The sequence below is a fragment of the Colobus angolensis genome, unplaced genomic scaffold (assembly GCF_000951035.1).
Source record: "Colobus angolensis palliatus isolate OR3802 unplaced genomic scaffold, Cang.pa_1.0 Scaffold1, whole genome shotgun sequence".
Classification (NCBI taxonomy): Eukaryota; Metazoa; Chordata; class Mammalia; order Primates; family Cercopithecidae; genus Colobus; species Colobus angolensis.
In genome coordinates this window covers 13,500,797-13,512,197 of record NW_012110918.1, presented here as the reverse complement: position 1 = coordinate 13,512,197, position 11,401 = coordinate 13,500,797, and the positions used below count along the sequence as shown (strand labels likewise).

At 58.3% G+C, this 11,401-nt stretch overlaps 1 protein-coding gene across 5 annotated transcripts in view; it reads right to left on the bottom strand.

Annotated features, from left to right (window-relative positions):
* The window catches only part of SEPT9 (septin 9), a 212,031-nt gene that overhangs the window by 114,714 nt on the left and 85,916 nt on the right, over window positions 1-11,401 (bottom strand). The window contains exon 1 of one of the 5 annotated variants that reach the window (XM_011953442.1): window positions 8,689-9,161. The exons of the other annotated variants lie outside the window; for them this stretch is intronic. The gene's annotated coding sequence lies outside the window, so the exon portion shown is untranslated. Of the gene's footprint in view, window positions 1-8,688; window positions 9,162-11,401 lie in introns of those variants that run through there. 5 annotated transcript variants of the gene reach the window in all.

The following is an 11,401-nucleotide window of genomic DNA, read 5'->3' as shown; positions in this document are numbered from 1 at the left end:
TATGTGTGTGTATGAGTGTGTATGTGTGTGTGTATGTGTGTGTGTGTGTGTGTGTTTAAAACAGGTTCATACAGTGACAACGTTGGGTGCTTTTCTCCCTGTGGCGCTATGTGGCTGAGGTCCCTACACATGTTGGGCCCATTCTCTCAATTCCTCTGTAGTTCTAATGTTCTAATTCCAGATATGTCACTCTCGGCTCGGACTGTTCAGGAGAATCATTTCTGGATCTTGCTAAAAAATGGACTGCTGGTCCCCAACTCTTGGTGGTTCTGGTTCAGGAAGGCTGGGTGAGCCTGGGCACCCCGAAGTGTTTCTGGGGAGCTGCAGGTATGAACCCCTGTCCTCCTGAAGACCCACAAGCCTCATCTCCCCCATCCCCTCCTCCCTCCCCCTGAGAATCCCACAAGAGGAAAGCCTCCATTTGGAGGCTGCTGGAGACTTGGAGTTGCCGGCTCCAGCCCCACCCTGCCCCCACCTCCCCAGCAGTTATCCAAGGACAATGTCCAGCCTCAGCCGCCAAGTCTCAGCTCCAGGGTCAGTCACACACTGAAGGACATGCAGAAGTCGCTGTGTGCTGGGCACTGCTGAGGACAAAGGCCTGAATGACGAGCGGGAACAAGGTCACAAGGTCCTAAAACCTGCCTGAGGTCGGTCCCACAGTCAGGGCCTTGGAAATCCATGATAAAAGCCAGTTTAACACCCTGCCATGGAACACAGGCAGGAGAGGGAGCAGCCCCCAGCCAGCCTCTTTGCCAATCACCCCGCTCCGGGTCACAGCCAGGGCAGCCGGCGCCTTCCTCCCGGCTCGACAGCCCTCGAGGGCAGGAGCTAGCTTGCCCATCATTGTCCCCTCTCCAGTAGGGCCTGGCACCCTGCCTGGCATGTAGTAGAAGCCTAAGAAGGGTTCACTGTGTTCATCCTGCAACAGTCAATGTGTATGAGTGCTTACCATACCTGAAGACAGTGATTTACTCTTGTCCCCATTTCACAGATGGGAAACCGAGGCACTGAGAGGCTGATGACTCCCCCACATTGCCGTGTGGGCAAGGGCAAGGCCAGACGTGAACCGGCACGCTGGACCATCGCGCTCTCTTCCTTCAACTCCACCCTGGGCCTGGGAAAGCTACCCTTGGAGATCCCCACGATGCTGACACCTCACTCAGCCCCTCCGTGCACCCTCTCCCACGCCTCCCAGCCAGCCTGCCAGGTAACACTGTTGTTCTGGTTTTGCAAACATGGACACTGAGCGGAAGAGCAGCCAGGCTGAAGTGGGGCAAAGGCAGCCCTCGTCAAACCCCAGGGTCGGAACCTCCAGCCATCCCCACTCTGCAAGGACTAGTAGACAGAGATTTCCATCGGGCTCAGCCAGGGGCCAGGGAACAGGTCTCTTCAGTGGGGAGTGATGGAAGGATGCAGTGTGGACCCGGGCCGGCCTTCCAGTGCTGGAGCCTCGGCAGCCCAATCTACCTTGTTGGGCTCTCAGGGAGATTAAAAGAGACCTTGTATACAAAGTACCAGCCCAGGGCCTGGCACCTAGGAGGTGCTCAGTTAAAGGAAATGGTTATGAAAAATAACAAGGAGAAGCTCAGAGGAGGTGCCTGTGGGTAATGAGGGAACAGCTGGAAGGGCCTGGACTTGGGTTAGAGACAAAGAATGCAAGAAGGAGGGAAGGAGGGAGGGAGGGAGAGAAGGAGGGAGGGAGGGAGAGAGGGAGGGAGAGAGGGAGGGTAGGGCAGGCGACAGCTGGCTCCAGGGCAGCTGTGTGCAGGAGCCTGCTTCATCATTTAAATATTAGGAGAGATGTAAATATTTGAGTGAGGTCCTCCCAGCCTGGCCGTGCTCTGGCCACAGCCAGGGCTGGAGGAAGAGTTCCTCCCTCACCAGGGTCTCCGTTCTGTGCCCCCTACCCCAGCTGTTCCAAGATTCCATGTTTCCGGGCCAGGAGTAGGGGGCTGGGAGCAGCAACCAGACAGGGCAGGGGCGCTAGGGAGGGACCCCGCCTTTGCTTCCACCCTCCTTCCTCTGTACAGCACTGGGCCTGCAAAGGTGCGAATGAAGGATCTCCTCCCCTACCCGCCCCCAAGGGGCTCAGGCGGCCAAGGGTTTCTTTTGTAGTTTAGAAAAAAAGCAAAGCATCCCTTTCTGAGGTTTTCTGGTGGAGGCCCAGGGTTTAAAGCTCGCTGCTACGAACCTGCAGCCCCCTCTGCCCTTCCAGCAGTGCCTCTCTCCCACCTGGGTTATTTCACAGCCCAGGTCCCTGCCAGCCCTCCAGGCCTCCTGAGGAGGAGCACAGATGCAGAGTCTGGATCTCGTGCACAGCAGGGCCCCTCCAATGCTGCAGTGCACCCCGCTTGGCTGGAGGAGCCTGTCTCATGCCATGACCTGTGCTGGCACCAACAGCCCTTTCCCCCACCTCCCACCTGAGTGCTGAGGGCAGCTGTGCCAGGCAGACAAACAGAGTCTTCCACACAAACTATGAGTCTGCAGAAATGGCAAGAGAAGGCCAGGCGCAGTGGCTCACACCTGTAATCCCAGCACTTTCAGAAGCCAAGGTGGGCAGACCACCTGAGGTCAGGAGTTCGAGACCAGCCTGGCCAACAGGATGAAACCCTGTCTCTACTAAAAATACAAAAAATTAGCTAGGTGTGGTGGTGGGTGCCTGGAGTCCCAGCTACTCAGGAGGCTGAGGCAGGAGAATTGCTTGAACCCAGGAGGCGGAGGATGCAGTGAGCTGAGATCGTGCCACTGCACTGCAGCCTGGGCAACAAGAGCGAAACTCTGTCTCAAAAAAAAAGAAAAAAAGAAAAGAAAAAAATGGCAAGAGAAGTTGGCCAGCATCACCTGCCTGGAAATCTGCCTGGCAAACTCCTACCCCAGTCTCTGGCTAGGAAGCCTTCCTCCAGGAAGCCCTCCTGTTCTACCCCTTCTTCTGAGCCCATGCCTAGACCCCCAGTGCCTGAAACAGAGCTGGCCCTTGGGGTACCCATGGACGGCTAAACAAATAAGCCAACTGCTTCTCCCACCCCCAGTGACGCTCCTGGCCTGGCAGGGCATTCAGCAGTAACACTCGGCAAGTGGACACCAAGGAATACCCCTCACCGTGCAGTCCACACCAGGGATTCCAGCCCTTCATTTTAAACCAAAGGAAAAAACCAGGCCGGGCGCGGTGGCTCACGCCTGTAATCCCAGCACTTTGGGAGGCCGAGGCGGGCGGATCACAAGGTCAGGAGATTGAGATCACAGTGAAACCCTGTCTCTACTAAAAATACAAAAAATTAGCCGGGCATGGGGGCCGGCGCCTGTAGTCCCAGCTACTCAGGAGGCTGAGGCAGGAGAATGGCGTGAACCCGGAAGGCGGAGCTTGCAGTGAGCCAAGATCGCGCCACTGCACTCCAGCCTGGGAGATAGCGAGACTCCATCTCAAAAAAAAAAAAAAAAAAAAAAAGGAAAAAAACCCAACCCCAGCAAACATACAGAGCACTCCATTCCCTGACCTTTAATGGGGGGCAAGAGGCAGAGGACAGAGGAGAAGGCCGCCCCTCCAGGCCTGGTTTGGAGCCAGAAAGACTTGTATGCTCTTACTGTAGATAACATCGGTCTCTGGGGGACATAGGGCAGGGGCCTGGCCTGCCCCTCGCAGGGAAACTGCCCACCCACGTGGAAAGGAGGGCCAAGGGTCCCTGCTTGGAACCAGCTTCCTGCACATGGGGTGGGGGGTGGGGACAGAAGGAGATCCTGCCTGGACTGCATGGAAATCCACCAGACTGCTGGCTGCTGACATAGCAGGAGCAGAACCATCTCCATCTTCCAGGGCCCTGCCTGGGGGAGGGGAGAGGCTAGGTGGCTCTGTCCAGGCCACACTCCCCATGCCCAGGACTGCTCTCTTCCCACCAAAAAGAAAGATGAGACAGGTCCATCCTCAACCTCCTGGAGACAGGAAGGGGGTCTGTCTGTGGCCCAGGTGGCTCCCTCTCTCATGCCCAAGGGGTCCCACAAGGAGGTGCTAGGACCCCCAGGCCGTGCCCCAGGGAACTGCTACCTACACAGTCCGCAGGTACAGCCAGCCAGGAACGCCCTTCACGCCACTGGCTATGGGTTGGAGGCTGCGAAACCAGGCACAGAATCAGAAAAGACCTGCCACAGGCTGCAAAGGGCTCCAGAGAGCTCCTACCCCTCAGAGGGGCAGAGCTGTGGAAGGGGTGAGAAGGAAAAGCCAGCTCCTGGGAACTGCCCATTCAGAGTCTACCTAATACCTAGGTGGCACGAGATAATGCCCTACTCCCCACCCCACCCTTCCACCATCACCCAAGACCTGAGCCCCTGGGAGCACCCCTTGAAGACAGGGGGATGTGGGGTAACTGCTCCCCAACTTTACACCCGGAGGCTAACCTACACTCAGAAGACCCCTCCGAGGCTGTGGCCAGAGTTTGGGGCAGGGAAGGGGAAGCAGGTGGATGGGAAGGCCAAGGAGACTCCCAGGAAAGCCACGCCAAGTGTCTGCAAGGCTTCATCGCCCACATCTAAGGCACGGGCTCCTGGCTTTGAGGACACAGGAAATTCGATGCCATGTGGGGAGGAGGGCACTGCAATGTGTTTAAGGCCAGGCCCCTTGATTTTCCAGATATTGGACAAATGATGGTTTCCCCAGTTGGCCCAGAGATGCCAGGGGAGACGGAACGCCAAAGCCTGTAGGGGGAGATTCAGAAATTTCAGAGAAAGAAGATGGACAAGGAAAAACAAAAAAATACAAGAAACCAAGTAGAGTCTGAACCCTGCATTCCCGGCCTCCCCCACGGCCATAGGCAATCCCTGGAGACCCAGCTACAGGAGCAGTGGGGACGGGCATGGGGGTGGGGGGTCCTGCTGTTCAGGCTCCCAGCCGACATCGAGGTCATCTTCTTGTCCCTCTGTCTAAGTTTCTGGGCATTGGCAGGACTTTTAAAAACGACAACAAACTTGAAGTCTCTGGAACGTCTGCTGGCCCAGTCTAAACGGAGCCTTGGGGCTCTGCAGACCAAATTAAACAGCCTGAGCCCAGAAATGCCCCCAGGCGCCTGCGGGTGTCCAGGGGCCAACGGGTGGGTCTGTTTGGCTGGCGAGATGACAAATCCTCCCACTTCTGTGACTGTGTTCCAGAGAGTTCCGGACCCTTTGGTCTCATAAGCAACTCAGAGCCTCCAAATTTGGGAAAAACCAAGAGGGCTTTGGAAAGAAAGCCAGTGTTTGACCATTTTTCCTCAGTGGCTTTGTCAAGGGAGAGCACAGGAACTTGGTTTTTGGCTGGGTTTCTGGGACGAATAAAAAAAAAAAAAAAAAAAAAAGCAGGGGGAGGAGAGGGTGGCGGAATTGCCTGGGGCTCCAGCCTAGGCTATACACCAAGGAGACTTCAGAGGAACAGGCCAGCCCCATCCCCAGCACGGTGATGGAGGGGCATTTGGCTGGCTGGCAAAGGGAAAAGATGGCAATAGTGAGGCCCTGAACCCGGTGGCTAAGCCTCATCCCTGAATTGACCTCCCCTGATGCCTGGGCATGCAAGAAATGGGAGGTGGAGCAAAGAGGAGGAGATCCTAGCTCTGCTCTCCTGGCACCAGGATATCAGGGGACAGCTACCTCTCTCCCAACAGGCAGGCAGAGGCCACAAGTCGCCAGGCTGAGAAGTCCCTGTGACTCCTACAGACAAGTGCACAATCTGCATATCTGCATTTCCCTGGGTGATGCCCGTCATGTGTGGCCACCAAGTACAATCTCCATCACGAAGACAGCCGAAGAGACCAGGTAGCCACTGTGTACCAGGCACTGTGGTGACTGCCTGATACTGACCCCTGGGGACTCAGGCTCTGGTAGGTTTGTTTTTCCAGGCACCCAGTCCCCCCTCCACCTGCTGACACCCCGGGCCCAGTGTGGGGGTGTAGGGGTGCTCAGTGGATGGGTCCACAGGCTGGGCGAGCAGCACGCAGCCTTGGCCCGTCAGCCCTTGGTCTCACCACTGGACAAGATGCGACTGTTCCAGCTGCCTGCCCAGCTCTGCACCACACTCACCTGGGCCCTTGCAGAGGCCTGCGGGATGAGAATGTTCACAGCAGTGCACACCACTCCCTGCGACACAGCCTGCCACAACCGCTTTTCAGGGAAAGGCCAGGCTGCAGAGCCGAAAGCAGGCTGCCAGCACCCCCACTGTCCTCACGCTTCAGTCATCCAGCAAGTGCTCACCTCACTGTCAGCGCTTGGCCCTGCAGATGGGCATATGGTCCACCCATCTGTGATACTCCAGGGTGGGGGTGGGGGTAGAGGGTGACAGGGAAAACCAGGACAACCTCCCAGTAAGAGGAACCTACAGCCGACATGACTCCAGCCTCCAGAGTGTCAGCCAGGCAGGAAAAGAGGGGTCCCATGGCTGCACCGGGCTCAGAGGGACCCCCAGGTGGGCCCTACGGGCACTGGTGTCTGCCGTGCTTTCCATAATTAGTGGTGACTGCGCTGTCCAGCCTCATTCACACAGTGGCATCACACAGGCTCTTGCCTGAGACCTCCCATCCCCAGACCTGTATGTTTAAGCATCCAAACCTACCTGTCCTTTGCAAATGCCCCCTTTTCCCACCCAGATGCGACACCAGCAGCGACACCCACCACACCTCTAGGTGGCAGGCCCCGTGCTCAGCACCATGGGCTGCATCTCACTGAGTCCACCAGCAACCCTCGAAGACAGCTGTTTCTAACCCCCCTGTGCAGGCAGCGAAACGGGCAAAGAAACTGAAGTAACCTAAGCCACCCAGCTTTCCAACGGCAGAGAGAGGGCAGCCTGGGCATCCCTGCACTGCCACACCCCTCACTCCTCCAAAGCACTGCCCCTCTGGATGCAAACTCTGTCCACTAGCCCCATTCAAAATCTTCCTGGACAGCCACAGCCTGCAGAAATCAATTCCAGCCTGCATTCATCCAGTCACTGCAGGGGTGTCCTGGCGTTTACCTCCACCTGCCTCTTCCCGGACATCCAGCCCAGGTAACCCACAGCCCAGCACAGTGCCTCTGCTGCCTGGTGCTGTGTCCGTCCCCCTCTAAATGAACCAGCTTGCAGTCAGGACAGTGGGTCTGTCTGGCCCTGGCTCTGAACTCAAAGAGCATCAAATCAGCGCTGCCAGTGGTTGTGGGACCCGTGCAAGAGGCCTGCCCCCACTCCCCATGGCTCCTGCCTCCCACCACAAAAGCTCAAACTGCAGGGAGGCAGTATTTACAGGAGGCCTTGAGTCTTGGCTGAAAGGCAGGATTCATCACGCAAGAGGCCTACGGGCATTAATTAGGGACAGGTCTGCACCTATTACCAAGCAACGGGGCCTTTCTCTAGGGAGGAAAGAGGCACCTGAATCCAGCCAGGGCCAGCTCCCACGTCCTGGAGGTGTCGGGGCTCTTGAGCAAGAAGGCATGTCCACATGGCCCTTCCCACCCAGAAGCCCGTCCCACAGCCTGCTCTGCCTCCAGGACACAGCTCTGGGGGTCCTCCTTGGGCAACAGTCGGGGCTCGGGAGAAGCTCAGACGCCACACAGCTCTGGGATCTCAGCACGTGGGTCCTGGGCCAGATTGTTTCAACAAACATCAAGGACTTTTGGATTTTTTCTCAGTGTGCAAATCTGGTTACAGCAAACACCGCTGAGCAATGCAGGCCAACAGCTGGCACTTGGAAAAGCTTTTGTTACACAAAGACCCGAGCTGTAATCGTGTTTGCGATAACAGACTTGGCCTGAATTCACGAAAGCACATGCCGTCCGCCAGCCCCGTGCCTCCACCAACCAGAAGGGAGAAAGAAGAAAGGGTCATCCCTCTTGTCACCCTATTACGGGCAGTGGCGGGTACTGCAGTCATCTGGAGGCCCATTTGTACAGTGGAAAAGTGGAAAATAAGACTCTAAAAATCTCATCGGCAAAATACAAAACATTCTCCTTGCTGCTACGTAGGGGGCCTTCACAGAGCCCTAAGACCTTGAAGTCCGGAGACCTTTCTGGAAGCGGGAGCAAAGGCGGGATGTGGGAAGTTGGAGTCCATGGAGGACACTGATCCCCTCTCCGTTCCTGGGAACGCTGAGCCTGAAGGACGCGGCTAGGACAGCAGAAGGACTGAATCCCTGCGCAACTCATCGGCGATGCAGCATAACGCCATGGTGCCCTCTGTCCCCAAGACGGGAGGGATGGGGAAGGCCCTGGGCGAAGGGGACAGGCAGGGAAGGAAAAGGTGAAGAGACAGGTGCTCCCGAGGGAGGGGGTAGATGTGCCCAGGACATGGGACACTGGCAGAATTTTAACTCCCAGCACACACACAGGCCCACGGATGGCTTCCTGTCTACCTGCTCCTTGGGGGTGTGCTGTGCCAGCCTGGGCACCTACCCCTTTCCCCATGCCAGGTCACTTGCCCTCTACCCTGCATACTGCCACTAGTTCTAAACCTCCCAGAACACCCTGATCAGGGCCCTGTGGCCTCCATTACAGGATTCCAGGCCTAGACGTCTGCTCAATTGGAAAACTGCTCCCAGAGATGCCATGGCTCAGAGCTCGTATTGCTTTGGGGCCCCTGGAGTCTCCGCCCCTCAGCAACCCACATGGTGACAGGCACCCACATCCGCTGGCCTCAGAAACCGTGGGGCCACCATCCCAGTGCTGCGAGGAGCTGGCAGTTTCCTCCCTACCCTTTCAGCCTACCTTGCAGGAACCAAGATACCAGGTGAGCCGCCCCGCAAAGAGACCTGTGCTCCCGCTGCACCGCTCCTGCGCCCGTTCCCGGCTACTCCAGATGCTTCCCGTGGACCAGCTGCACTCCCAGTGGGCATGCCTGGCCCTCCGTAGCCTGGCCCATCTGATCTCCACAGGCAGGCCCCTCCTTATGCCCCAGCCCCCTCTCCAGCCAGCTCATTCCGGCCTCCCCCACTGCTGCCAGCTGCTGCTGGCCAGAAGGCTCTCCTTCCTCTCGCAACCCAATTCCTACTCTCCCTCAAGGTCCGCCTCCTCCATACTGACTTCTCCGCTGCTAGCTAGTGGTGACCTTTCTCCACCCTGATTTGGAAGCTGCCTGTTTGTATCACCCCTGGCTGGCCTGAATCATATTCTCTCCTCTACCTCCAATCATCCCTTCCCCATGTCTGTCTGTCCACCCAAGGTTGTCCATCTCCTGTATACACACCCCCACCCCCCAACTATACTCCACGTTCCTTGGGCACCAGGGAGGGCCAACTTTCCACACCGCAGGTCAGCCCCCATGCACACGCACACTCATGCACACACACACACTCTCTCACACCCATCCACTTGGGCCACCTGATGGCTCTAAAACCAGAATTCCCAGCAAAACCATTCAGGGTACACAAGGGGGAGACTGACACACACAGGGAGCCAGCAGATCAAGGTCCCACCCCCAGAGACTGAGAAACCTTCCCCCAGAGCCAAAGGATTGTCAACTGTTGCACCAGGATGGTCTCAATGAGCCCATTGTCTTGGACTAAATTACAGGGTCACGAAACTGGCTTGGGAGGCAGCCGCAGAAGCAGCTCCAGATGGAGGTGCATGGGGGCGAGGGTGGAGTTATACCCAGAGACTCGAGGCAGGGGCACTAACAACTTTCGTGGTGCAAATGGTGACAGCTGTACAACCCACACAACCCCAAACCCTGGCCTCCCCTCCTGCCACAGGGCTCCCATTGAGACCCGAGAGTTCTTCCCCAGAAATCCCACCAGGGACCCAACACTTCCGGTTAGAGAGCAGAGGCCTCGATCCCGCAGGCAGGAGGAGAGGCCCGCAGAACACAGGACCTCTCTCCATAAGGGCTTACTGGAAAGTGGTCAGACCGGCTAAGTCGTGCCACTTGGACATTTGGGACAAGGGAGGCCCCTGCAGGAGCGCTCGCAGGGAAGAGTTGCAAAGAAGCAGGGGCAGGGAGGCCACATTCACTCGGGGCCTGCGGGAGGCTCAACGGAACACAGTGGACCTAGGCAGACTCTGGTATAAGCATGTGTCCAAAGATGTCTGGATAAGGGGGTGTGGCGGTGGAGTGGAGGTGGGAATAGCAAACCCTCCCAGCTCTGCAGACCCAGACCTCCCCTCCCTCTGGGAAGCATGGATGCAAAGGGCTAGAGCCTGAAAAAGTGCTTCCACCACTAAGCTGACAAAGTAGGTATGATGTCTCCAGCTCACACTCTGCACAGCGCAAGCGGCCACTGGATCATAACCCCCTCCCGTCCCTCCCTGCCCCACACCCTCCTCAGGCCCAGTCCTGAAGAACAGCCACTGGCACTCTGCTTGACATCCAGCCAAGGTTCTGGTCCCCCTCAGGAGGCCCCGCCTCCCCCACCCAGATGGGGCTGACCCCAGGTGGGCCGTGGGGGCATCTGGGCTCAGGACACCCAGATGCCAGCCCTGGTTCTGGCCATGGAGCGGGGAGGACCTCAGGCTGGTCACGTCCCAGCTTGGCCTGACACCTGGACAGTTGCTCATTTCAACACAGACTTTCCCCCTCCCGGTCCACCAGAGGGCTCTGCCCAAGTCGGCCTAGGAGCCCCTCAGAGGGGCGGGGGCTCCAGGTCCCGGCAGAGGCAGGCCCGCCCCTCAGAAGCCCTGCCCCAGAGCGCTGGAGACCATTGTGTGAGCTTCCCCTCCGCCTGCCGCCGTATTTACTCCCGCGGACGCAGGACGCAGAGCCCCAGCACCGGGAGTCACGAGGACGCAGGAAAGCGCACGCACTCACAGGCTCAGGGACGCGAACGCCAGACCCGGGCTTGGACGGAGCAGCCCCGCAAGTCCCAACACACTTAGTAAACCCCGAAGACAGGAGAGAGCCAAAATGCTCTCTGCCCGCACGCAGGCCCCTTCTGCCCCCCACAGCCTGATTCTGGGAGGCAGATGAGGATATCCCCCAGACCTGGAAGGGGGCCATGGGACATCCCACTCTGGACCCTGCCATGGCCTGGACTGTGTCCGTTCGGTGCTCCCGGCCCACGGGCTGCACAACTTGGCGGCCCCAAAACTGGCGTGGGGGAGGGGAGGGCTGTCCACCCGAGCAGGACGCGGCCGTCCACTCGGTCGGAGATGAGGAACGACCTCCCTATCCTGTTACCGGGTCCAAGCGGGGCCCGAGAGCCGCTGGGGAGAGTCGAAGGGAGGGGGCCGATGGATTTCCCAGAGTGAAACTGTGCGCCCTGGAGAGTTCTGAGGCAGCCCCGCGAGCCCTCGAGGAGGTTGCTGTCGCTCGGCAAACACAAACAACAATAAAAGGAAGGAAACCCAGGCGGCAGTGCGCAGAACGAGCGCAGGGTCCTGTGAGGGCGCATGGGGTCCCCGCGGGTCTCCCAACAGGGTCCCCCACGTAGGCGACGCGGGTACAGGGCCGGCGGCGCGCGGCGCTCTCGACAGGAGGGCGCCTGGA